Raw genomic sequence first — 6000 nt, 5'->3', positions numbered from 1 at the left:
AAAAGTCAACCATCAGAGCTCCTCAGAGACACTTAGTGAAGGAGGTGGAAGAGGCTCATGAACAGTGAACGCATCACTTGTGCAGCTGTGGCCAATTAAAAGCACATTCAATACCCTGAATCTCATTTCTGTATTCCTCAGGTGATTCCCATGTCATGGAGACCAGCTTCCCCTTCAGCAGGACTCCCACGCTCACGGGAGCCGTAACCAGACACCTGCTTTTGTTTTGTTCGAGGCTCTCCAGGTAGATAAAAGAACAGATGAGAGTGGAGGTGGTGGGGAGGGAGGTGTATAGAGGAGGAGAAGCAGGTGCGTCACACATCTTTGGTTTCAGCAATTTGGTCTCAGTGCAGGCAGGGTGATAAGAGGAAGAAACGACAGAGGGAAGAGGGAAGTGCGCAGGGAAAGTTATTTGCCTGTGAATCAAAGACTTTTATGACCAGAGCTGCAGTGAAGGCGAAGGAAAAAGGAAGAGGGAGGCATATTTACAGGAGGGCTACATCCTTCTCTTGCCCTCAGTCACCTGAACGCTCTGCAGCAGAGAAACATTCATTCATCAAAGGCTCTGTGCCCGACAGAAAATATAATCAAAGCGTAAAGGACATGAAGACCGGCAAGAAATCCTTCATAGGTAGGAGCTTGTTTAATCGACTGTCTGTCGTACAGATTGTGTTGGGAATAATGTGCAGCCTCTCTGCAGCACAGTGGAGGAGATGCACCTTGAGACGTGCAACTTTTCCTCTATTGTATGTTAATAATTCTGGTGTCCAGACGACATCAAAATACTTTATCTCTTTTGCCTTTTTCAGCATGTGAGTCTTCTACGTTTGACAGTTTAGCATGATGCTCTGACATCACTGCTATTACTTAGATTAGGTTTTAGTTACACCAACAACTACGTGACTCCTGAATATTCAAAGGCATTACCTAATGCTCCTATGTCAGTTCTAGCATTTTCTGGTTAATTTAGTAATGTCCTAAGCAGAGCCTCCCACCTCCTCCCTGCAGATCTTCATCTCTTTCATCACCTGAGAGGATAAAAGCTAATCCCATGTCTTGACATTGTAACTGGGACTGAAAGGATCAAATGAGTCTGGTGTTCAGTGACAGCCTGAAAAACAGTTTTCATCTTACAAATATAAAGGCAATTTGAAAAGTAAACGTTGCAAAATATTAAAGGAACAGTTTTACGTTACTTTAATTCCTTGACAAGAATTACATATAAAGGTTAACACCACTTTTGTAACTGTCTGCTAAGTTTAAAGCTGCAGCCCGTTACCTTAGCTTAGCATAGAATATGAAGAATATCAGCTGTCCACGACAGGCCTAAACCAGTACCAGAACAGAATTATACTGTCCAAACTGTATTCCTTTTTTTTTTTACTTTATGTGTAGCTTCAAGAGAGGGCTATAAACAAATTTTGTCAAATCAACAAAAAGCTGTATAATCAATTTCCCCAAAGTATGAACCCGTTCCTTTCCTTGACTGTCACTAAATGTGGAAGTCTGTTTTGTACTGCTGCGTCGTGTTTTGAAGGTGTTAGCCATGGCCAAACATAGATATTACACATCCATTATGTAGCCTCACAAATCCAGCACATAAGCGTAACTTCGGTCATTGTGGTGTGGAGAAGCTCAGTGAGTAATTATTTGGATTAGTGGAGTCGGACTAAAATGACTTTGGATGTGACCAAGGATCAACCTTGTATTGATTTCAACTGCTTTCATAAAGAAACCCATTGTCTGTTTAGGGAATTCCTTATAAATTATCTGAAAGCTTCGGTTCCTCAATAAATAGGATGTGACAATATGCCACAGTCACATAAACACAAAGAAGATGTAGATAGCATGAGGCATAACAGTTGTTTACAGGGTTCAGGATATACAAGGCCTCAAATTGGCACAAGGTTTAAATTTGTAATACAATGCCACTTGCTGTCGTCATCATCTAAATCACTTCCCACACTTCAGTGGATGCTTCGGTTTCCAGCTGCCACATTCAGCTTGATTCTCAGTGGATGTTTTACAGATGAATACCTCACACCGATAACTGACCTCATGAGGTTTACGCTGGATTTGTTAGACAGTAAAAACTCAGCAGTCCACAAACCGGATCAAATTAATACCTTGATCGTGGTTTTGCTAGTGAGTTAGCTGTATGTGGGTGAGTCTCTGTGCTTCTAGGGTAACGGTGACATTCAAGGAGCAGCAGCCACTGTGTTTCTATAGAACAGAGGAAAAAAGAACCGTATACAATAATGAAAGTCACCACCGTCCACTGATTCATTGTGTTTGGACAATATGAAAGTTGCAGGTAGTAAAGTGGCTGGTGCTCTGACTGAAAATGTTTTTACTTTTTACTTATTTGGTTCTTTTTTATTAAACATTTTATTATCATCTTATTGCACAGAGCGAACAAGCTAGACTGACACTAACACTACAAAACAATGAAAATCTCCTTCAACCATCACTGCAGTAATTACAGCAGGAATCATACTCATATTAATATAATTAATAGAGGCTTAGCAGTTTTAAATAGGCAGGATCAACCCCCCTTACTTGGCAGCAAATTAAAGTAATATGGAATAATTTGGCAGCAGCTTACGAGCAGTGTCTGACTCATCACGTAAGACAGCAAACATTTCTTCCCTCTTTTTATCTGATACAACACGTGCATGAGCAGGCATCCAATCCCCCGTGGAGAATATAAAAAATAAAAAACACATTTCTTCTTTTGCCTGGGATTTCAGGAGCAAAACAAAGGCAGCATAACTCTAACTCTGGATTTGTGAGCCAAAATCTGCTCCCACTCGCTGGGGCCTGAGGCTCCACTGCAATGCTGTCGGGCTGGACGGCCACCTCCGGTCTGCGTCTCTGCAGTTCTCTGTGTGAGTAATGCTAGGTGCAGGGAGTAAGCGAGAGAGTGATGCAGACGGCAAGCTCGAACCGAAAAGAAAAACTGCAGGGAAATGAGATACTAGCAAAGATCTGTTCTCAGGAGGGAGCAAAGGCTGATGAAATTGGCAAGACTGTGTGGGTGTGAAACACGCAAGGCCCTGATTGCTCCTTAGAGCCGGTCAACAAGACCCATATTGTAAATAGACAACCTCCATCCTCATCCTCATTAGGCAGCAGCCTCCCTGCCAGGCATACAATTGGTCACAGAGGATCCATTTGCCTGTGTGAGTCATTCATCCACCTTCTGCTGCCTCCTACCCACTCCACTGGAGGCAAACAGCAAGCAGGTAGAAGTCTAGTTTTTCATTAGCCTTAGTTTGTGACTCTTATGTATCAGCACTACATCTGAGTCAGAGGTAAGCACATCATTTTCTTAGAAATAAACACCAAGGCGATGTTTCGATAACTCAAAAGCGTGTTTAACACAGGGTACTGATATCCTACCGTTTAGTCTTTATAAGAAACGTGAAATAAATGCAGAGCTTGAGGTTGTTGACAAATACATTAATAAACACAAATACATTATTATATTAATGTAAGAAAATGTGTTAGTGTTTCTATATTGCTTTTAAATTGGTGGAGTTTTTCAGAGAATATTGAGGTTTCTTTCCAGCCTTTTATATTTATAATCATATTTTGCTTATGCTTATAAAAATACCAAGGATATAAGCATTTCAGACAAGGTTGATTTAAAATGTCGTTATCGTGCGGCAGAGAGATAACAATTCATTTATCAGCATACAAAACACTATAGTTCTTACTGAAATTTACCTAAGTTGTAGCTTGGATTTGTCCACAGCCATACAATTCACCAACAGTGTTTTCTAATGCGAGTTTAAAGATAGCGTGACTTCGTCTTATCACTTCTAATGTCACTTTTTGTAATCTGTGTTTAATACGCCTCCACTGTTCGGTCTCTTCATATGAGACTGGCACAGACTGATTTTCAGTGCAGCTTTATAGTCATGCTGCACCAGTGGAACCACACTGAGGCTGGAGAGTTAGACTTAATGGCACTGTGTAGGAGTTAAAAAGCCTTTTACTGGATCTGCTGGCAGGTGACTCACACGACTTCATGTCAGCGAGCAGAAGTGCTGGCTGTCTGTTCAGCATCAATCACACCATTGGACGGAGGGATGGAAAGCAGAGCAGCTTTAGTGAAGGTGCTAAAATAAACCTGATTATTGACATGTGATAAAACATGCTGCACGAGAGAGATCTTTACAGAGAGACCAAGAAAAACTGAGTCTGCTGAAATGATCGAGGTGAAAACGTAAGCAGGACAGAAAATTACAAATAACTTGTTGAGGAAATTATATACATTATATTATTATTTTCAACCAAACAGTTCAAATAAACAGCAGATTATTGATGATTAAAAGCATCTTTAGCTGTGAGCCTGATTAGCACATAACAGATTCTCCTAAGTCTGCTGTGAATTTCTGTTTCCTTTCACATCTGAAAACACAGCGAGTGCGTAATTTTTCTTACTCAGAAAAACAACATTTTCAAAATAAGAAAAGGGGAAATACCACCTCAACCACCTGTGTTTCATCTTGTAGCGCCTGACTATGTGTTCCATCACAATGCAAATCAAAGACAGAAGTGGCACTGAAAGAGCCCTGTTCTGGGGACTGCCCTTGTCATGTTAATCCTCCACATTACAAAAGCTGATACACCTGAGCGTATCAGCGTCAATCAATCTATTGTGTTTCTATGTGTAAGCTGAGCTGAAACTAGACTCAAGTAGTTTCTCAAGTAGCCTTTCACGCTATGACATGAGCTAGTTTCTGTTTGAGCCTCCTGCACTGATAAAACACTTAACTTCCCTATTCGTCAGTTCACTATTGACTGGTCCTCTCAAGTCTCACTTCCTTTAAATTATGCATGACTGTCACGTCATGTGGGGTCAAAACACAGGAGTTTCCCACTGACACATGAATAAATGTCTAAGAACTGTTGTTTATGAGAACAGTGGTGGGAGAACTAGTCAACCCTGTCCTTAAAAAAAAAAACTTTCTCACATTTGATGGTTTCCATTGTTATACAGTACATTATATTGACCTTAATAAATTGGCATTGGCTTGATTATGAGTATTTTTCTTCATTTGGCAAATTCTTAAAAAGAAATAATGCACAGCTGTGTTCACAAATATCAAACCTGCAAAAAACAAGAAAACTGAAAACAAAAGGGCCAGAAGATCACAAGAAAAATACTGGTAGATGACAGAAGAATGACTTCCCTGGTGAAGAAAAATCTGTTTACCTCAGTCAGTCAGATCAAGGACAAGACTCTGAACCCAAGATGACCAACTGAGGTTGCATGAGCGTCAAGCCCAGTGGAAATTGGGGAGGGTTGCATAAGGAAGGAGCATGCAGTGAAAAGCCTGTGCAGACTATGAGCTACTGTGGCGACTCCCATGGGACAAGGTGAAAGAAGGAAAAAGGGTTCTATGGCTAAAATGGTTGTAAATCACTTAAATACACATAAATATACGATGTTTTTAGCTAAACTCCTAAATTAAAGCCGACAGTCTACACTTTAAGCACATCTTGTTTGTTTCATTCAGAATCAAAACAATGAAAACTGTCACTACTCAAAGCTATTAAGGGTTCTGTGAGTGATCAAACAGCACTTTCGTTAATAAACGCAAAATAACATCTGCTGAAAAAAAAACGCAGTGGAAAATGTTCTATCTGGTTCACTCTCCTCCTCAGGCAGTATGGCTATCTGCATTATGGCACAGTTATGTAACTTACAGGGTTAGTGGACCACATCTCTGACAGCTGGACTATTCATTGCTTAAGCTTAAACGAACATGTCATGTGCAGTTTCTGTGAATTTATGTAATATGTAATTACGTGCGGTGCCAAGTCACCTTCATAACCTTCACCTCGTCAGCCACAAAATCCTGTAATTATACAGAAGAGTTCTGAATATATATGAAAATTATTCCTCCTTCCATCCTCTGGGATGACTAATGAACAGGCCACCATTTATCCCTCTATTGTATTTTAAATCATTATAACTAACCCTTTTAT

This window comes from Anabas testudineus, chromosome 11 (assembly GCF_900324465.2).
Source record: "Anabas testudineus chromosome 11, fAnaTes1.2, whole genome shotgun sequence".
NCBI lineage: Eukaryota > Metazoa > Chordata > Actinopteri > Anabantiformes > Anabantidae > Anabas > Anabas testudineus.
The sequence above is the reverse complement of the archived record's forward strand: the minus strand, read 5'-3'. Positions refer to the sequence as shown.